The 22999-nt window shown below is 37.3% G+C and overlaps 1 pseudogene; it reads right to left on the reverse strand.

Annotated features, from left to right (window-relative positions):
- Nucleotides 1–5391: 5391 nt before the first annotated feature.
- LOC118518899 (DDB1- and CUL4-associated factor 13 pseudogene) lies at nt 5392–6856 on the reverse strand (annotated as a pseudogene).
- Between the last annotated feature and the right edge of the window lie 16143 nt (nt 6857–22999).

Below are 22999 nucleotides of genomic sequence, written 5' to 3' on the forward strand. Positions count from 1 at the left end.
ATATGTATAGATTAAAATTTTTTTAAGTAATAGGATATAAGATTGTGGAAACTTTACATTCATTAGGTTCATTTAATCCACACTTCTGACTATAGTTTAGAACATGTCTTGTTTGGCCAAAGCAAAAATCTCCAAGACCATCCCTTGAGGATAATTAGTTATAATCCAGAGTAATTTGCTCCCATGCTAAATCTAAATCACATGTCTCTATACTAAACAAAAATCCCTTATGTAGGAGCTTAAGACCCTTGACCCTTTACTACTATGATCTGTTTCTACTCACAGAACACTTCATTCATCTGTTTTTGCTTGTTTTGTTTGGTTTGGTTTTTACTCAACATACTTCCAACATCAAATGTTTGGGGTGTTTTTTTGTTTGTTTTGTTTTTTCCGTACACCAGGGAACAATTCTCCAAATCTCCAGACACCAGTAAGCTGCACTATAATTTAATTCAGTTCAGACACTAACTACCTGGAGTTAGCATCAGATCTCACAAGGGCTCAATCCCACCAGGCTGCCCTCACTTTAGATGCCAATTGCACATCTGAGCCACGTGCTGACTCACCAGCTATAAGCCAGGCGTTCCCATGAACCCATGGCCCCCTCCTTGGGTTTGATAATTTGCAAGAACGGCTCACAGAACTCAAGGAAGCATTTTATTCACATTTACTGGTTTATTATAAAAGATACAAATAAACAGCCCAATGAAGAGCCACATGGGGTGAGGTCCAGAAGGGGTTCAAGTGCTTCTATCCCTGTGGAATTGGGGTGTGCTACCCCAGGCCCCCTGGCACGTGGATGTGCTCACCAACCTGGAAGCTCTCGGACCTCATTGTTTAGAGTTTTTATGGGGTTCCATTACATAGGCATGATTGATCAAATCGTTAGCCATTGGTAATTAATTCAATCTCCAGGCCTTCTCCCCCCTCCAGAGATTGGATGGTGTGGCTGAAGATTCAAACCTCTAATAACATGGGTGGTTCCTCTGGCCACCAGCTCCCATTGTGATGGTCTACAGAGGTCTGTCCATCAAGGGTCACCTCTTCACCATAAACTCAGTTATGATTGAAAGGGCCTTAGGAATACCAAAAGATGTTCCTCTCACTCCCATTCAGAAAATTCCAAGGGTTTTAGAAGCTCTGTGCCAGGAAACGCCTGCTCTGTACATAGATTTTAATTTCTCCACATCTTCACCAGTGGCTTTTATTTATGTATTTTTCACTGTGATAGTCACCCTACTGAGTAAGACATGGTATCTCTTTGGGGTTTTATTTGTGTTTCACTATTGACATGATGTTGAGCATCTTTTCATGTTATTATTGGTCATTTATATATCTTATTTGGAGAAATATATAGTCACGTTGCTCATTTTTCAGTTTGGTTATTTGTCTTCATATTGTTGAGTTGTAAGGTATCCTGATATGTTCCGGACACAAGTACCTTATCAGATATATGATTGTAAATATATTCTTCAAATTTGTTATTTTGTTTTCACATTCTTGATAGTGTCTTTTAAAACAAAAAAGTCTTCAGTAATGGTAACGTTTGTTTGTTTTTTTCTTTTTCACTGTTCCTATGTTTTCATAAACAAGAAATTATTGCCTAACACAATGTTAGAAAAATTGCCTCTCGTGTTCTTTTCCCTAAGATTTAAAAAAAAAATTATCTCTTGCATTTAGATATTTTGAGTTATTTTCATATGCAGAGTAAGGTAGAGTCTATCTTCATTTTTTTTTTTTTTTCATTTGTATAGCCAATTGTCCCAGCATCATATGTGGAAAAAAAGCTTTTCCTATTGAAGTGTCTTGGTAATCTTATCAAAAATAAATGACCATAAATATCTTATTTCTGAGTTCTTTTTTTTATTCCTTTGACCTACATATCTATGCTTATGCCAGCACCAAACCATTTTGATTGCTACAGTTTTGTAGTAATTTTTATAATAAGGAAATAGTTTCCTTCCAACTTTGTTCGTTTTTTACAAGACTGGCTCTTCTGGGTCCCTTGCATTTCCATATGAACTTTAGGATCAGCTTGTCAACTTCTGCAAAAATTGAAGCTGGGGTTTTTACAGAGACTGCATTAAATCTTCAAATAATTGTGGGGTGTATCACCGTTTTAACAATGTTAAGTCTTCTGTGCCATGAACATTGGATCATTCCATTTATTTAAGTCTTCTTTAATTTACTTCAACAATGTTTTATAGTTTTCAATATACAAGTCTTACCTTTCTTGTTAAATTTATTGCTAAGCATTTTAATCTTTTCAGTGCTCTTATAAATGGATTTTTTTTTTTAATTTCACTTTCAGGTTGATCATTGCTAACATATAGAAACATAACTAATTTTTTATAGATCTTCTGTCTTGCAACTTTCCTACTTATTTATTATATCTAACAGAACTTTGTAATTTTTAAGGATTTTCTATACTCAAGATTATAAGTTCCCAATAGAGATACTATAACTCCCTTTCCAAGGTGGATGCCTTTTATTTCTTTTCAAGCCTAATTACCCTGACTAGAAACTCAGGTAAAATTTTGAACAGAAGTGACAAGAATGGAAATCCTTGTCTTTTTTCTGATCTTAGGGGAAAAGCATTCAGTCTTTCTCCATTTAGAATGAAGTTACCTACAAGTATTTAATAAATTCCCTTTATGAAGTTGAGGAAGTTTCCTTCTAATCCTACTCTGTTGAGGGATTTTATTGTGGAAGGGTGTTGGATTTTGTCAAATTCTTTTTTGGAGTTTAGTAAGATGAATCTGATGTGTTGCATTAGTTTTCATGTTAACCGACATTGCATTCTTGTATAAAACTCACTATTTGTGGTATATAAGCTTTGATATATACTGTTGGATTCAGTCTGCTAGTATTTTGTTGGATACTTTTGCATCTATATTTATAAGAAATATTAGTCTCTAAAATATTAGTCTCAATTTTCTTGTGATGCCTTTGCCTGGTTTTTGTTGTTGTTTGTTTGTTGTTTTGTTTTTTTTTGTTTTTTAAGTCAGGGTAATTCTGTCCACATTGAATAAATTGGGAAGTTTTTCTTTTTTTAAAAATTTTATTTATTTATTTAACAGAGAGAGAGAGAGAGAGGGCATAAGCAGGGGGGAGCAGCAGAGGGAGAAGCAGGCTCCCCACAGAGCAGGGGGAGCCCAATGTGGGGCTCAATCCCAGGACCCTGGGATCATGACTTGAGCCAAAGGCAGTGGCCCAACCAGCTGAGCCACCCAGGCGGCAGATTGGGAAGTTTTTCATCCTGTTCAATTTTATGGAGAAGTTTTTGAAGAATTTGTGTGGATCCTTCAAACAATTGGTGGAATTTACTAGCCAAGCTATCTGGACCTGAGCTTCTCTTTGTGCTCATTTTTTTGGTGAAGAATTGAATTGCATTTTTTGTTGAAGGTCCATTCAGATTTTCTTTTCTTTTTTAATTTGCTTTGTTTTGTTTTAGTTATATAAGTATCTTAGTCTGCTCAGGATGCTATAACAAATTACCATAGACTGTAGGGCTTCAACAAGAAATATTTATGTCTCATAATTTTGGAGGCTGGGAAGTCCAAGACTAAGTCACCAGCAGATCTAGTGTCTGGTGTGGACCTGCTTCCTGGCTTGTAGATGTCTGTCTTCTCCTTGCATCCTCGTGTGTCAGAGAGCATGGAGAGAGAAAGCAAGCTCTCGTTTTATCTTCTACAAAGATACTAGTCCCATTCGTGAGAGTTCAGGCTTCAGGACCCAATTATCTACCAAAGGCCCCACTTCTTTTTTAAAAAAAAAATATTGTTATGATAATCACCATACATTACATCATTAGTTTTTGATGTAGTGTTCCATGATTCATTGTTTGTGCATAACACCCAGTGCTCCATGCAGAACGTGCCCTCTTTAATACCCATCACCAGGCTAACCCATCCTCCCACCCCCTCCCCTCTAGAACCCTCAGTTTGTTTTTCAGAGTCCATCGTCTCTCATGGTTTGTCTCCCCCTCCGATTTCCCCCCCTTCATTCTTCCCCTCCTGCTATCTTCTTCTTCTTTTTTTTTTTAACATATAATGTATTATTTGTTTCAGAGGTACAGATCTGTGATTCAACAGTCTTGCACAATTCACAGCGCTTACCAGAGCACATACCCTCCCCAGTGTCTATCACCCAGCCACCCCATCCCTCCCACCCCCCTCCACCCCAGCAACCCTCAGTTTGTTTCCTGAGATTAAGAATTCCTCATATCAGTGAGGTCATATGATACATGTCTTTCTCTGATTGACTTATTTCGCTCAGCATAACACCCTCCAGTTCCATCCATGTCGTTGCAAATGCAAAGTCCCCACCTCTTAATACTGTGAAACTGGGGGTTAAAGTTGCAGCTTATGAATTTGGGGAGGACACAAATATTCAGTCAAGTAGTGTGTTTCTTTTTAGGAATCTGGACTATCATATATGTTAGCATAGAGTTGTTTCTTCTTTTTATTTCTGAAAGGTTGGTAATCATATCCCCACTTTCACTCCTGGTTTTTGTAATATGAGTCTTTTCTTCTTTATTTTCTTGGTCACTATAGGTAAAGCTTTGTTGATTTTGTTAATCATTTCAGAAATCCACCTTCTGATGCTTTTTATTTTCCCTATTCTTACTCTATTCCCTATTTCATTAATTTTTACTCTAATCTTTATTATTTCCTTTGTTCTTTCTTTTGGTTTTTCTTTTCTTCTGGTTCTTAAGGTGGAATGTTTAGCTGATTTATTTTAGGTCTTTCTTTTTTTTAAATACAGGTGATTGTAACTATAAATTTCCCTCTAAGCATGGTTTTAACTGAATCCCGTAAGTTTTGTTTTAGTTCACCTCAATTTTTTTCTTTTTTTCTTTTTTTTTTGTCACACAGAAGTATTTATGATTTACTGAGATTGAGAAATTAGAAATGGATCAAAGTTACAATGTTGAGAAAAGGAGGTTTTATTATCTCAACTTGACCATAAATTATAATTTTTATAAAAGTTATATAAATGCAAGCTGATCATCTTTAAAGTCTCAAAGAGCCAAATACAAATAAAGCACAGAAAATTAATTGAATTAAAAAAGTTCTGACATAATTCTTCCACGTTATATGTAATCATAGGAAGAATCATTGCAATAATTACCCAAAGTAATATTAAAGGTAACAAAAGAGATGTTTGGTCTTAAATGTAAATTCAAATGTACAGTATATCCATAATAATAGATCAAAGCGAAAGTGTATCTGCAATTTCTAACAGTAATAAACATGTTAGCTAGCAAATACTGTATTCTTCAATGAAATAAGAAAGCAGATCAAGGATAAAATGTTGGATAGTCTTATCAACCAGGCCACCTTTCCGGACAGTTCTTCAGGGTAGTGTTCTACACATGTAACTGAACTGTTTGTTATTATTCTAAAGCCAGTACTTTATTTGCAGTCTGCACATCAAAATGTAACAAATAATTATTCATCAGGACTGGTAGGAATACCAAGTATTATTTCACAACTGCCACTATGTGTTTCTTCTTCTCTGACACAGTTGATACAGACCCAGGCTTGCTATGTTTGAGACGATTCACCTCCTTCCGTGGGCGAGCTTCCTTCATGATGCGCTGTTCCTGGATCTGGCTGTAGATAGATTTTGGTAGATGCCCGTGACGAGCAATGCGTTTTATATGAGGATGATGTTGAAATTTCTCCTTCAACTTCTGGTTATAATCTTTGGCTGCTTTTTCTCGTGATGTAAGCACACCCAATTTTTCAGAAGCATTAGCTTTCCATAGACGAATGTTCATTTCATCAGACCCACACATAATATATTTGCTGTCAGAAGTCCATTTTACACAGATAACATGTTGCATTCTCTTTGTGTGATAGACTTCCTTGCTTCTACTTTTGTCCACAGGAAAGATACGAATAGATTTATCAAAACTAGCAGACACAAACTCTTTCCCAGTGGGAGAATAATCCACATCAAGCACCGCAGATACGTGATCCATATGTACCATTACAGGAGTGTCCAGTGCATGCATATCAAAAGTATACAAGTTGTAATCTTCATTTGCTGCAGTAAAAATGAAAGCTTCCATAGGGTTCCAACAAATTGTATTTGTTCTCATATCTAAGATGACCTTTTTCAGGGGAGTAGACTGCCTCATATCATATAGTACTATATTCCTGTCAGAAGCACAACTTCCCAAGAGAAATGTCTCAATTGGGTTAAATTTAACACTACTTATACTGTCGAATCCCCAGGTCATTGAACATACAGGACTTGTTCTTTGTTCATCCCAAATGTCGACTTGCTGTCCACATGTGGCAAAAACAGCTTCTTTCCAGTGATGATCAATTCCCGTATACACTGTCTTTCCTAATATTGTATGCAATGGCTCCTCCTCTTCTCCATAGCTTGGTCCATCCATTTTCCACTGCTTCACAGTTTTGTCATCACCAACAGTAAAAAAAGAAGTCCCACAAAAGCGAGTACATATTCCTCGTACAAAACCTTCATGTGCTTGTATTGTACGGTTACATTTTCGTTTAGTCAGTTCCAAATTCTAACCTCTCCATCACATGCCCCAGACAGGACAGTAGCCAGGCTCTTTGGATGCTTTGCCAAGCAATTGACTCCATCTCGGTGACCATCCAGAGAAGCAAGGAATGGTTTTGCAAATACCCGTTCCAGTTTGGTAGCATTTAAAGCTCTTACGTATTCTCGTGGGACCTCAAAAGGATGTAAGGTAGGATCATAGTTTCTTGGAACTCTTTGTAAGTCCAGCTTGGTTTCGCGGACATAGTTGTCTGGGTTCTGGCTCAACATCTTCACCTTCATTTTGGCGGCTAGTTATCCCAGACCACCCAAGCCTTTCCTCACCTCAATTTTTTTCTAATGTCCTTTATGATTTTGACTTTAACCTATATTTGACTATATAAAGAATGTTTTGTAATTTTAAATTGCTGCAAATTTCACAAATTTCCTTTTGTTATTAATTTTTACCTTCATTCCATTTTAGTCAGGGAACATACTTTTTATGATTCTAATACTTTTAAAATTAGAGAGGGTTTTGGGCTTTTGTTTCATTGTTTGTTTTTGCCTAACATATGGCTTATGCTGGAGAATGTTCCAGAATTATGTAGAGTTCTATATCTGTTGGTTAAATCCAATTGATATAGGATGTTGTTTAAGTTTTCTTTTTCCTAGTGGTTTTCCAACTAGTTTTTTATCTATTACTGAAATTGTGATATTCAAGTCTAAATATTATTACAAAATTATCCCTTTCACTTTTAAGTTATGCTTTTGCTTTATGTGTTTTTGATCTATGCTCTTAGGTATATCTGTGTTTATCAGTGTAATGTCTCCCTGGTGGATTGAAAATTTTATGATATTAAGCATCCTTCTTTTACTAATTATTTTTATTTTATGATCTATTTTTTTATGGTATTAGTTTACCTACTCCTTTGGTTACTATTTGCATGGTACCTTTTTCCCCATAGTTTTACTTTTAACCCATTTGTGCCCTTGAATGTAAAATGTATCTCTTTTAGGTAGTATACAGTTATATGTTTTTTATCCATTGTATCAATTTCTATCTTTTGATTAATGCATTTAATTCATTTATGCTTAATGTACTTCCTGATGAGGAAGGATTTATATTTTCTGTTCTCTTTGCTTCTATGTGTCTTATGTATTTTGTTCATCTATTCCTCCATAATAGATATATTCTTGTGCACTCCTTTAATATTCTAGTTGTTGGGATACCTGGGCGGTTCAGTTAGTAAGTGTCTGTCTTCAGCTCAGGTTATGATCCCAGGGTCCTGGGATTGAGTCCTGCATCAGGCCCTTGCTCAGTGGGGAGCCTGCTTTTCTCTCTGCCTGACACTGTCTTGCTTTCTCTCTTTCTCACAAATAAATAAAATATTTTAAGAGAAAATTTCTAGTTTATTTTAGCACATATTTTTAATTAATTTTCTTGTCCTCATCCAGACGACTACAATTTACATTTTAAATATTCTTTATTTAAACAATATATAAGAAATTTTACCACCTGTGAAGAGCTAACATTCCTGTTTATCTGTATCATATTTTTTGTTGTTGTTGAAAAAGACATTTTAAATAATATAATATGGCAACACTGGGAACTAGATTACCATATATTTAAGTTATTGTTGCTGTTCTTTGACTGTTTAATGACTTTCCTGGTCTCATTCTTTAAAGTTCAATTTTTTCATATGATGTCTCTGAAGTTTCTGCTTTGTTAGCTTAATGGGAAGTAGATGATTGGATAGCAGTTGCACCAATGAGTTTTGTACTCTTTGTTATGAGGCTGTGTATATGTGTTTGTGAATACCTTTAATGCTCTGGAAGTTTACAACTCTGCTTAACTTTCCTTTTCAGCTTGTACAGAGACTCAAGGTCAGCCAGACATGAGATAAAAAAGTTTTTAGGTCTTTCCTGCGCATACACATCACCTTGTGGATTCCCAGGATTATATCATAACTACTCAAAACCCTCTATGGTCATCCAATTTCCAAAATTTTTCTTTTAAATTTATTGGAAGAATTTTGTTTGCCATCTCATGCAACTTTACTACTAAGCAAACACTACTGATTTTTTGTTCAACAATTAATTGAGCAGTGAGCAAACTCAGTGAGCAAACACTTAGTCAAGTCAAATAAATACAAGCCTGTGAATGAAATTTTCCTGGGAACTACAAGGACGGTCAAATAGTGAAAAAAATCTGGGAATGGGGCATTTAGTGGAGCTCCAAACCCATTTTACTCCCTTGTGACTTATATATTGCTGGTTTTCCTAACTACTAGAGAACTAGTGAGGGGGATATATAAATAGGGCAAATTAAAATGACACAAAGCCCATTGTTTTTACCAAGATCTAGACATTTTTCTTTAATAAATGATCATGTTGTTGCAAGCCTTTTGTTGACTTCCAGAATTCTGAAAAATTGAAAATGACCATTCAGCCTGTGTTGTCATCAGTTTTATAATGGAGTGGAGTTACAGAGGTCCTTATTCTGTCATTTCAGAAGGGCTCCCTATTATATTTTATTTATAGTTTTAATGTTGTTCAACTTGGGACAGATGTGAATGAGGTCATACCCTGGGAAACAGTGGTCACCTGTTGCTTATATACTGACTATAAATTGGAATCACCTGGAAGTCCTAAAAAAATACTGATACTCTGGCCACATGTAATTGCCTTAGAGTAAGCCTTAGACTATACGGAAAGCTTTTCAGGTGAATTTAATATGCAAACAGGATTGAGAAAAATAATTTCTATTAAAGAAAGCAGAGGTTTGTAACATCTTAGACAACATTTTTTCCTCTGGAAGGCGTGGAGGACACTCTAGGGAAGCTCCTTACATAGAAGGAACAAAGAGAGGAACTAACAATAAAAAGCTATGTGGCTTAAAAGACTTAACTGACTTTACTAGACAAAGGCATATGATATAGTCCTGGGCCTAAATAATTATAAACATAGGTTTATAAAAAAATAAGAATATTTTAATTCTCTAGTCCTCTGAGAATTGTTTGGTATACAAATAGTTCTAAGGGAGGAAAGGAGAAAAAAATTAAGAAAACAAACTGAAGTGTTCACCTCCAGGAGCCCAGATTCCTCTTAAACCTTAACATACATACTTAAAACTACAGAGCAGTAGTACGCAATAAGGAAAATTGGCTATAGCCCCTGATGGCTGGGAGCTGCTCAAAATGCTTATGAAAGTGTGAAGATATTTGGGACAAGACCGGGAGGATAAACACAGAATGTTCAAAACATCAGTAAGTTACACAATGCCATTGATACTGTAGGAGATTGGATATGGTGTATGTTGAGGGAGTTGAGGCATGTGATTTCTAAAGGCATATACAGTAAGATGAAATTCATGTGATTTAGTGATTGATTGAGGGAAGGAGGAGGTAAAAGTAAGGGCTGGAGAGAAAAGTGAAACAAGAGTTTAAAACTAGCTCATAACCCTGTTAAGATGTATCTTCAAAATAAGAAAATTATTCCAGGCATTTGGGCAGGAAAAACAATTCAAATTTTTTAACTTAATCTAATTTTATTATATTATGTTAATCACCATACAGTACATCATTAGTTTTTGATGTAGTGTTCCATGACTCATTGTTTGCGTATAACACCCAGTGCTCCACGCAGAATGTGCCCTCCTTAATACCTATCACTGGGCTAACTCATCCCCCAACCCCCCTCTTCTCTAAAACCCTCAGTTTGTTTCTCAGAGTCCATAGTCTCTCAAGGTTCATCTCCCCCTCCAATTCCCCCCTACTTCATTTTTCCCTTCCTTCTCCTAATGTCCTCCATGCTATTCCTTATGTTCCACAAATAAGTGAAACCATATGATAATTGACTTTCTCTGCTTGACTTATTTCACTTAGCATAATCTCCTCCAGTCCCATCCATGTTGATCTAAAAGTTGAGTATTCATCTTTTCTGATGGCTGAGTAATATTCCGTTGTATATATGGACCACATCTTCTTTATCCATTCGTCTGTTGAAGGGCATCTCAGCTCTTTCCATAGTTTAGCTATTGTGGACATTGCTGCTATGAACATTGGGGTGCATATGGCCCTCCTTTTCACTACATCTGTGTCTTTAGGGTAAATAACCAGTAGTGCAATTCCTGCGTCATAGGGTAGCTCTATTTTTAATTTTTTGAGGCACCTCCACACTGTTTTCCAAAGTGGCTGTACCAACTTGCATTCCCACCAACAGTGTAAGAGGGTTCCCCTTTCTCCACAACCTCTCCAACATTTGTTGTTTCTTGCCTTGTCAAATTTTGCCCTTCTAACTGGTGTAAGGTGGTATCTCAATGTGGTTTTGATTTGAATTTCCCTGATGGCTAACGATGATGAACATTTTTTCATGTGTCTGTTAGCCATTTGTATGTCTTCTTTGGAGAAGTGTCTGTTCATGTCTTCTGCCCATTTTTTGACTTGATTATTTGTGTTTGGGTGTTGAGTTTGAGAAATTCTTTATAGATCTTGAATATCAGCCCCTTGTCTGTAGTGTCATTTGCAAATACCACCTCCCATTCTGCAGGTTGCCTCTTGTTTTGTTGACTGTTTCCTTTGCTGTGCAGAACCTTTTTATCTTGATGAAGTCCCAAAAGTTCATTTTTGCTTTTGTTTCACTTGCCTTTGGAGATGTATCTCAAAAGAAGTTGTGTGGCTGATGTCGAAGAGCTTACTGCTTATGTTCTCCTCTAGAGTTTTGATGGATTCCTGTCTCACCTTGAGGTCTTTCATGCATTTTGAGTTTATCTTTGTGTATGGTGTTAGAGAATGGTCGAGTTTCATTCTTCTGTATGTAGCCATCCAATATTTCCAGCACCATTTATTGAAGAGACTGTCTTTTTTCCATTGTATATTTTTTCCTGCTTTGTCGAAGATTATTTGACCATAGAGTTAAGGGTCCATATCTGGGCTCTCTATTCTGTTCCATTGGTCTATATGTCTGTTTTTGTGCCAGTACCATGCTGTCTTGGTGATCACGGCTTTGTAATATAGCTTGAAATCAGGCAGAGTAAAGCCCCCAGCTTTGTTTTTCTTTTTCAACATTTCCTTTGCAATTCAGGGTCTTTTCTGATTCCATACAAATTTTAGGATTGTTTGTTCCAGCACTTTGAAAAATGTCATTGGAATTTTGATCAGGATGGTGTTGAAGGTATAGATTGCTCTGGGCAGCATAGACATTTTAACAATGTTTATTCTTCCGATCCATGAGCATGGAATGTTTTTCCATCTTTTTGTGTCTTCTTCAATTTCTTTCATGAGTATTCTGTAGTTCCTAGAATATAGATCATTTACCTCTTTGGTTAGGTTTATTCCAAAGTATCTTATGGTTTTTCATGCTATTGCAAATGGAATTGATTTTCTAATTTCTCTTTCTACAGTTGCATTGTTAGTGTATAAGAAAGCAACTGATTTCTGTGCCTTGATTTTGTATCCTGCCACATTACTGAATTGCTGTATGAGTTCTAGTAATTTGGGGGTGGAGTCTTTTGGATTTTCCACATAAAGTATCATGTCATCTTCGAAGAGGGAGAGTTTGACTCCTTCTTTGCCAATTTGAATACACTTTATTTCTTTTTGTTGTCTGATTGCTGTTGTTAGGACTTCTAGCACTATGTTGAACAAGAAAAAAATTTGAAGAAATTCAAACACTTGGAAGCTAAAGACCACTGTGCTCAAGAGAAAGGACCCAAATTAATAAAATTATGAATGAAAGGGGAGAGATTACGACTAACACCAAGGAAATAGAGACAATTATTAGAAATTATTATCAACAACTATATGCCAATAAATTGAGCAACCTGGAAGAAATGGATGCCTTCCCAGAAACCTATAAACTACCAAGACTGAAACAGCAAGAAATTGACAACCTGAATAGTCCAATAACCAGTAATGAGATTGAAGCAGTGATCAAAAACCTCCCAAAAAACAAGAGTCCAGGGCCGGATGGATTCCCTCAGGAATTCTACCAAACATTCAAAGAAGAAATATTACCTATTCTCCTGAACCTGTTTCAAAAAATAGAAGGAAAGCATCCAGACTCATTCTATGAGGCTAGCATTATCTTAATCCCCAACCCAGGGAAAGACCCCATCAAAAAGGAGAATTTCAGACCAATATCGCTGACGAATATGGATTCCAAAATTCTCAAAAAAATCCTAGCTAATAGGATCAAACAATAGATTAAAAGGATCATCCACCATGACCAAGTGGGATTTATCCCCAGGATGTAAGGATGGTTCAACATTCGCAAATCAATCAATGTGATAGAACACATTAATAAGAGGAGAGAGAAGCACCATATGGCCCTCTCAATTGATGCAGAAAAAGCATTTGACAAAATACAGCATCCTTTCCTGATTAAAACTCTTCAGAGTATAGGGATAGAGGGAACATTCCTCAAGTTCATAAAATCCATCTATGAAAAACCCACAGCAAATATCATCCTCAATGGGGAAAAGATGAGAGCCTTTCCCTTAAGATCAGGAACACAGCAAGGATGCCCACTCTCACCACTGTTGTTCAAAATTTTTTGAAAGAAAATTCAGGTTAGATTTACACTGTAAGTCAGTAACAACTAATGGTAGAAGACAATGGAACAGTATAGAGGAAGAAAAAAGAAAGGAAAAAGAAAATGTGAACAAAGAGTCCTATCAAAATGCTTGGGTGGGCAGAAAAGATCAGCAAAAATGTGTTTGGATTAATTCTTAATATTTCTTGGAATGAAATGATATTGTCCTAGTTTGAATATCAAGGAAAGAGAAACCACAAGTAGCATTCTGAATAATAAAAGCAAACTCTGGAATAACTAAAAATAAATGTAATGTATAAACAGATCAGAGATGAAAAGGAAGAGGCCTTGCAAGGAAGTGTTAGTAACAAATGCTCTCCTCATTGACAGTGTGAAATCATACCTATTTTCTAAAGTGCTAAGATGTTAGGTGAAATGTACACACTTTGGCTCATTCTTGTTAAAATTAGACTATAAACTTTCCAAATTGCCAGTAAGAAAATGTGTGTCCCTCAACATATGCATTAAAACAAAGAACAGAAATTATAATCTTTATAAGAAAAGTGGCAAAATAAGGGAACATTAAAATCATATAAAGCAGCAAAATTAAAATTGAGCACATCACCTTTATAAAGAAGGATAAATGGAAATATATACATGAACATATATAGAGAGAGAGATTTTGATATTTAAAAGAAATGGGGACTTAATGTCACTTAAAATGTAAATCCCAAATATAAACAGCTTAGACAAAGTGACTTAAATAATTAAAAGGACAGACAACACAGTAGTGAATGAGAAACCTGCACTGCCATTATCAGCTAAGACTAAGCTTTACTTAAAGGATGTTTCAAAGACAAAAGGTATTATCATACATGTCAGGTCCTGGCCAGAAGAAGATGGCCTGTTTAAACTGAGGTAGGTTAAAAGGTGTTTGATGATGGAAATATATTTTTAAATGTGGGCAGAGGGGAATCCACAGTATGGTGTATTACCCCAGACCTTGCAATAGCCCGTCAGCCTTAGGTGTAAGGTGTGAAAAGGGGAGCAGTTAGAACCTACAGAGAGAGACGTGTGCAGCAGCCCTGATGCGTTGACCTTTTAGACTCACAACCATCTGGAGGGACCCTCCAGGAGGGACCCTGGTGAAATAGCCCAAACTCATATTCTTCCCTCTTTCTGATCTCTTACAAAACTCAAATGAATAACTGACGGCAAAAGAGCCCGGAGAAGTGGCCCTTACAGCTCACCCTCCAGGGCCACAATGCCATGGAGGATGTATGAAGAGCAGATCTGCAGAGCCAAGCAGAGGTTGTCTAGCATAACTTACATAAAATACAGTGCAATGCACAGGGAGGGTACAACTGTTGTCAACGCTTATGCCCAAATCATGCTGAAATTTGATAAGGCAAAAGTAGGAAGCTGGGATAACAGAAACACAGTTGTACGAGAGACTTGACTCTGGTTCATCTGCAGCACATCACATAGATAATATCAAAGCCTGTAGACAATTGAAACTGAATTATTTTTGTATTATACCCTGTTGATAGCAAATACCTTACTTTAAGCATCTGTAATATATTTTAATACATACAGAAAGAAGAAAATCCTTCAAATTATGTTTAGGGTGCTAACTCCTAAGTAGATCAACAAAGAACATTTTATACACACATACACACATACAAACACCTGTGTAAAATGTTAGGAGAATCAATGAATATGATTTAGCAATACGTTACAAAATATTATGTTATGACCAAATAATGTCATTCAAGTCCAGAATCCAAGGGCAATTTGGGATATAGACAATCTATAAAATTATATCATGACATAATTTAATGTAATTAAATTTCAAAAATTCTGATACTTCCATTCAGATGTGTTGATATGATTATATCACATCAGATCAATAAGTCAATGAGGTATCACCATATGATTATAAATGTAAAACATGCCTTTGACAAAATTTAAGTCAAAATAATTTATCTTGGTAGACCTGGAGCACTTGGTACATATGTTAAGCAGGAATGTTTTTTTGGCCATCCCCAATGTCTCCTTCCTAGTGGAAGGAGCTCCTTTAGTGTTCCACTCCAGGTCTCTCTCTGCCCCTTCACTTGCCATGAGATAGGTTGAGTGATGCATCTCCATTTTTATCTCTTCAGGGTAGTCCTACTGGGGAGAACCCACAGTCAACACTCTTCTTCCAGCACTGTAGTGACTGGGAGTGGAAGACACTTGACTTCTGATGTTGGTATTAGGAAGACCGTATGTCTCTTATATCTACAGGTCATGCCCTCTCTTAGACTATATCCATCCAAGGCAATACTTTGGACTCTATCTGCCTTATTTTTTTGTCTTATTTTCTCAATTGTTTCAGAAACTGTTCAAAGAAGAGATGCATGAAGTTCTCGTAAACATGATGAAAAAATATATCTAAAAATCAGACTCATACTTTAAGGTAAAAAAGTAGAAACACTGCTAATAATTGGAAGTAGAAAATGATTCTATTTCCTATATGAGTTAACACCTGGGTGATAAACATTTGAGAGAAATGTCAGAATGGCACATTTACTTATATATGATATGATTATATGCCACAAGAAACAATTATTCAATTTAAAAACTATTAAAGTATATAAGAAAGTTCAGAAAAATTCTCAAGGAAGGGTTTTGAAATTAATGTACAAAAGCTAATAGTTTATAAGGTGTAAACAATAGCTAACAAGAAGATACAATAATAGAAATTATTCATTCACACTGGAAATTGGTGAATATAAATGCTTAGAAAGGTAACTTAATAAGAATTATGTTAATTATATAAAGCAAATTTTTAAATGTAAATGATGGACTTTAAAAAAATTCAAGATAATATAAAACTATACTATTTTTTGCTAGAAATATTGATATTATATAGATGGAAATTTTTCCTAAGTTATTTTTTCAGTTTAATGGGATAAAATTCACAATATACTCAAAATATAACATTTAAATTCTCAAAAGAGAATTTTGTTTAATTTTACATTATGACATAGCAGTCTAGCTAAAAAAAAATTAAATAGGTAAAAATAAACAAAAATAATTTTAAATATAAAATATGGTTATAGTGCAAATTAGCCCTATCATATACTTAAAATATATTATAAATTTCAAAAAATTAGCTTCGCTATTTCATATACAATAGTGGGAGCATTATCCAGAAGCAAACCCAAACATATACAGAGATTTAGATTACTCTCAATTTGTGTCAATGAAGATAAGAGAATTTATAAAAAAAATGATATGATGGCTATTGGCTCACCGAAATAGCCCTAACTTATTGATCCAAGTGGATCAAAAATTAATGTAAAAGTGCAAACATATAAGATATAGAAGAAAGTACAAATATATATATATACCTATATTCATTCTGGGATGAACATTCTTTTAATATTAATAATATTGTTGAAAGTATGTTTAGTACCAACTGTCAGTCATAAATTATTCTAATTAGTCTAAGGACTTAAATATTTTTTAAAAACTCAATATTTTCCAGATTGATGATGTTGCTAAAACATCTACTGGGGAAAAAAATCATAAATGATATGAATTAAATGATATGCATGACAGTTAATTCCCTTTAGTGACAAGAAATCCATGCAAATCTGTAAGAAAAAGAAACACCCAAACAGATAAATGGGCAATTTATATGGACTGAAAGTTCACAGATAAACACCCAATAAACATAGAGAAAGGTGCTAAACATTGGAAAAATGTGCCTCTCTAGACAGTAAGTTAATACTAACCTCTTAACAATTGGCAGGCATTCCTTGTGAATTGTGGCAAAAACACCTGTGCAGTTCAGGCAAGAAGGTAGGTAAGTCAGTACCAACATTTCAGAGGACAGTTGTGAATAGATATCTACATTTAAGATGTACATTAAACTTTGATGAGCAATTCCAGTATTAGGAATTTAAATTATGGATATACTTTAAAAAAATCATAAGACATGTAAACAAGGGTGTCAGGAGAGCATTGTTTGTAGTTCTAAAGAGAGAAAAGCATCATACATGCCCATCAAGAATGAAATGGGTTTAGAAGAAATGATTCACACCGTGAGAGCATAATATGGTATATTACACATATTTGTAAAAGAATAAGAATTTTATGGGAAGAATTTGAAACTCTATCAGTAGGAAATAAAGCCAAGGCCAACAAATGGTGTACTTGACATGAGAAGCTCTCAACATGATCTTGGTCACACAGTTGTGTGTGTGTGTGTGTGTGTGTGTGTGTGTGGGTGTGTGGGTGGGTGTGTGTGTGTTGGCTTGCTGGAGGAACACTGTGAGTAGCAACATTTTATTGCTTGGATTTCTTAACCTCATGCATGCACTGCCTTTGCTCACCAACTCTCAGAAGGGTTGTCATCTGGACTATAAAATGACTCAACATCTTTTACTGCCCCCAGATATTTTTTTCTGAAAAAATAAAATAAATGCTATTTTTTAAAAATGGCAGGAAATGGGCGCCTGGGTGGCTCAGTCGTTAAGCGTCTGCCTTCGGCTCAGGTCATGATCTCAGGGTCCTGGGATCAAGCCCTGCATCGGGTTCCCTGCTCAGTGCAGAGCCTGCTTCTCCCTCTCCCTCTGCCACTCCCTCTCCTTGTGCTCCTCTGTCTATCTCTCTGTCAAATAAATAAATAAAATCTTTAAAAAAAACAAAAAAATAAAAAATAAAAATGGCAGGAAAAATATATACACAGAGTAATGCATCAGTAGCGGGAGAGCACCACTGAGAGAGACCGGGCAGCAGGTCAGGGCCCCCCCACCAGCACGCTCGAATGAAAACAAAGGTGGTGGTCGGTTCAGTCCACAGCTTGCTTCCTGTGCCTCATATCATGGATATTGGAAAAAATATATATATTCACAGAAAACTAGATTAACATAGAAATCTGTATCTTCAGATATTCTGGAAAGAGCAACCCTTCATTGCCATGGATCTGTGCAAACCTCAGAACTACTTCTGAAAAATGACTGCCCTTCATTCGATCGGGCATCCCCTCAGCTCACACTGAACTGACCCTGCTAGGGCTCCAGTTTGAAGGACTCAGGGACCAAAACCTAGAACTTCAAGTATGACTGTGTGTGCATAGGACTGTGTATCTATGCTTGCCTATACTCCAGTGAAATGCAGACGGGAAGATCCAGAAAGGGAAATATGAGAAATCTTATATTTTAGGAAAATTCTAGAATCTTGATAAAAAAAACAGATAGTAGTGAGATCTCCTGTTCATCATGCATAATATTTAAATGATATTATCATTTTCATCCATATATTTCCACCTCCTTCTGATTTATCTTTTAAACTTGTGCCTGAGGAATCAGTCATATTTGAAATTAATAAATAATCTAAAAGCCCATTTTAGCCAAAAATTCCAGATATTTCTAAAGTACCTAGCAGGTAACGGAATGATTTGTTTTTCCTCATCCCTGCTTGGCCACTGGCAGATCTGCTGTCCTCAATCGGTCACATGAAAATGGGCTTCAAAGAGGAAAAGATGGGGAAAAGACCCATGTTACCCACAAACTGGAACATCGGTGAGTCCCGTAAACAAACAGCTGTAGGAGCATCAATGAAAATCTGCAAACATCTGGAGAGAAATACAGTCCTATATGTCTGGAAATCCAGGATCAAAATTGTGCCAAGCACATGATGGCTTTACCAATTTACACAATTACTGAGGAAAAGGAACACAGCAGATGTCGATACTTGGGGAAATCATTCACACCTGAAAAATGAACATCTCTAATGTTTTTCTACATTAATTCAGATTACTTTATATATTAGCTCACCAGCTTGTGGGATGAAAGCTCAATGAGACACTCATCTAAAAAGTGATGATAAATGATACTAAATTAAAGCAAGACTTAGAAATGTAGGAATAGTTGGCTCTGCGGCTCATTTGCACGTGATGGTATACATGAGCGTGATTTGTTTTGATCCTGCAGCATCTGAGCACGTTTCTTTTTCCCAATATTCACATAAAACACATGAAATGAAAGAAAAGCAATTCAGATTTTTTTTAGTGCACTAAATTTTGACAGCTAAGAATCCATGGTAATGACTTAAAATTTCTTTAATGAGTTTACAAAAGCCTATTGGACAGGACTCCAGAATACTATGGTTATTGTATAAACCTTTCAGCAGGGTTAATGTGATGACAGGTGAGGACAGTGATTACCTTTAGCACTTTCCAATTCCATTCATGTTATGTTGTCTCAGATGATCCCCACACAACCCATGTTATTGTGATGTTACTCTCCTTATTCTACCTGAGGAAACCAGGTGTGGCTACATTAAAGACCTGGCCCCAGGGACACAGCAGAAATGCAGCTGAGAGTCAAGGCCTTCTTTTTTTTTAAGCAATTCTTTTTAATTTCAAATACCCACCCTCTCCCACCAGGCAGAGTCAACAACGACAAGTGTATATGATTTGAATGTCAACTGCAAGAAGCCCTAAATACCAAAATCCACCAAGGATGTGCTTCTATGGCATCCTGGGGACCCATTTTAACTTGATTTTACCTCTCTCCTCTAGGTGACCAAACACAAGGGCCCCAGCTGTGGACAGAGCATTAGCATAAATGTGTAAAAAAGGAAAAAAGAAACCTGACGTCCCTAGAATGCTGCCTAGTTTACCAAGTACATTGGCCTATGTGACAGCATTTATATTCCTACCAATACTGTGTGGAAAAGGAAGCTGGTGTTCTTATCCTGCGTAGACAATTTTACAAGCTAGGGGAGAAGATTTCAGCTTAATCTGGCCCAGATATAATCCACTCTGAATTTTACTGTACCCTAAGTGGCTTTCCCACTCTCTCTTTATGCATGTCTCTCCTCTTGATTGAGTGGGCCCTAATTATTGTACACTGACTTGGAGTCAACCTTGTAGCCTTCCTCTATGACACCTCTGAGACTGGGACATGGAGAGAGGACATGGATGCGTCATTGAGCATTGACCTGACACCTTCCCAATCCATGGTACACCATAATTTCCATTATTTCACAGAATTTCCATATGTTGCATATCTTTTATTTTTTTTAAATATTGTATTTATTCATTTGAGAGAGAGAGCAACAGAGAGAGCACAAGCAGGGGGAGAGGCAGAGGGAGAAGGAGAGGCAGGCTCCCCGCCGAGCAGGGAGCCCGATGCGGGGCTCGATCCCAGGACCCTGGGATCATGACCTGAGCCGAAGGCAGACGCTTAACCATCTGAGCCAGCCAGGGGCCCCCATATGTCGCATGTCTTGAACGACTTCTCGCGGTCGAGTGTTTAATTGAAGGAATCATTGTCCAGCATCTCCCGTATACTCAGCAATGTGCTTGATGCCAAAGGTTTGCCACAAAGAATGCTGTCAGTCATAACAATACTGCAGTTTTAACCTCCCCCATGCTTTGCTCCTTAAGGTGTTATTTTATGCAGACAAAATTTGCTTTATTAACAGGACGAAATTTCATAAGTTATTGATATTTCAAGAAATATTAGGTGACAGTGAAGTCATTTCTAATTTTAGTTATGTAAAGAGCTAAGTACCAAAAAGAGGTACCCACCCCAAAATATAAAGGCTATGCTACTAAGAATCATTTTTGTTAGCTCTTACTACTCGCCAATCATTTGCTAATAGTCCATTGGTACCGTTTTGCAATATGAGATGCTTTTTGTAAAATAAATTCCGCTGGACTAAATTGCTATTTCATTTTTGAGCCTGATCTCAGAATCCTTAGATCTGGTAGACTTTATGGGAGAGTATGGCATTTTTTATGCATTTACAATGAAAAATAGTTTGGATTAAATTTCCATTAACTTTGCTCTTTTCAGCATTGCATAAATGTGCAAAATGCATTTAAAAGATAGTACTTAAAACTTGGAGTTTGGAACCTTATTTTTAAATGTAAATATTTTGGCTCACTTTAGTTCCAATTGTTCTGACTTTGCTTGAGTTTTTTCTTCCTGATTCAGGTCCCTGAAGTGAGGTTTGCAGTTCCCTGGTTCACTTGATTTGCAGACATTTGAACAGAGAAAGCTATCTGACTAAGCATGAAAAGTATATTTTTCCCTCTGCTCACAGATCTTAAAAAATGAAAATGATTTGCCTCTAGTTCTTTTTCCTGTCCTTTCCCATTTCTCATCTCCTCCCCTTCCCCTTACACATCAGAAATAATTTAGAGAGATTAGAAAGTATGTTTAAAAAGTTGGAATTCAAGACAGGCTGTTTCGGGAGGTACACACACTTGCAAATACAGCCTAAAGATCATTCTGTCGGTACATCTTAGAACATATCCTTCCTGTCTCCCTGAGCCATGGGCATGCTGAGGTAACAGTGTTAATGCCAAACGTTCATGCCTCAGTGTCACACACTTAACAAATGTATCTGAACATCCCTTTCCAACTCTGAGCTGTGAACCCCAATACCTCCTGGTGTCCTGGTGGCTTCCCAGGCTCCCTTTGGTCTTGCAGCATCAGGACCTATGGTCAACCCGCCCTCTTCAACTTACACCCCCTGCCCTCACAGCCTCCCACCTCTTCCCTTCCTCCTGCCTCTTCTTTCTTTGCTGCAGTTCCTACTCTCTCCCATCAACCTCCCTAACCCTTCTTATTCTGTAGCCATGGTCCTGGTACTCGCCTCATCATCTCTCTGGACCTAACCAACAGACCTGTTTCCAGTTTTGCCCCCCACCATAGCCCGGGTTCCCACCTGCATTCCCACCTGAGATGCCCCATTCTAAAGTTGGCCGAAGCTCACTAGCCCACGGTCCGCACCTGTCTGCACCAGGGTCTGCAGGACAGAATCTAAGGCTCTGCGACACCTGTGCTGTGGGTCATGACCCCTCTGGAGAGCCCAGCTTTATTCTCACCACACCCTCATGCCATGCCTTTGCTCTAAAATGCATTTCCCACGAGGACACCACACCCCAAGGGGTATCTGGTTTTCTCCCCTCCCACACCTCGTACACCCCTGATCTCGGAGACCCGATGGGTTTCCTCCTTAATCCTCACACCCACTTGCAGACCACGATCCCCACTCTTCTCTACAAATGCTTTTCCTGTGAAGCACAAACATCCCTGCTTTCCATGGCCACCACCCACTTTACACCCCCTCTGTCACTGACCGATTAAGCACCTGGCTTCCTGTTCTGTTTATTGCGGGGTTGTGTTCATCCTTGGTGAAATCAGCGGCCATGCAGACAGTCTGTCTCACACCAGGCTTTCTGTCCCCTGACCAGCTCACTCCAATGGATTGTCTCCCCCACACGCTGGTGGCCCTTTCCTATTGGCACCCTGAGTGACAATGTCACAACTCTACAACCATCATGATCCCAACCGAAAGGATGACCTTCTCTGGCCACGACCTCCTACCTCTAATCTCCCTTCTTGAACAAATACTGTCACTGAGGCTTCCAATCCATCTAGCAATCAGGATCTCTCTGCTCACTATGCCCCTCAACCCTCACTTCCCCCAGACCCGGGCTTTGACACCCTGATTTCTCATTTGTATGGCCCCTTCCTGTTTACACACTTCCAATTCCTTGGTCTTCATTCCATAATCCCTAACTTAAATCTAATTTTGCCAATCCTGGTGGCATCAAAATACTTGGAAATTGCAGGGAAAAAATACACAGCTGTGCTGATGGCTCTCATTATATATTCGTGACTACAAAGTTCTCACGGCCCCTCATTGTCTGCCAGCCTTATTATGTTCTAGTCAAGTTCTTTGAAATAACTGTTTCACCTGGTGCCTCTCTTGGAATTACCAACACCTCCCTTTCTCCCTCATTTGATGGCCTTGCTTCTTATTTAACTGACAAAATAGAAAAACATCATAAGAGTGCCTGTCACACTTTTCCCTACCTTCTCCCCCAAAATCAGCTTTTTCAAGGTCACTGGTGAATTGGGTGTTGCCAAGTTCAATG

The sequence above is a fragment of the Halichoerus grypus genome, chromosome 3 (assembly GCF_964656455.1).
Source record: "Halichoerus grypus chromosome 3, mHalGry1.hap1.1, whole genome shotgun sequence".
NCBI classification, from domain to species: domain Eukaryota; kingdom Metazoa; phylum Chordata; class Mammalia; order Carnivora; family Phocidae; genus Halichoerus; species Halichoerus grypus.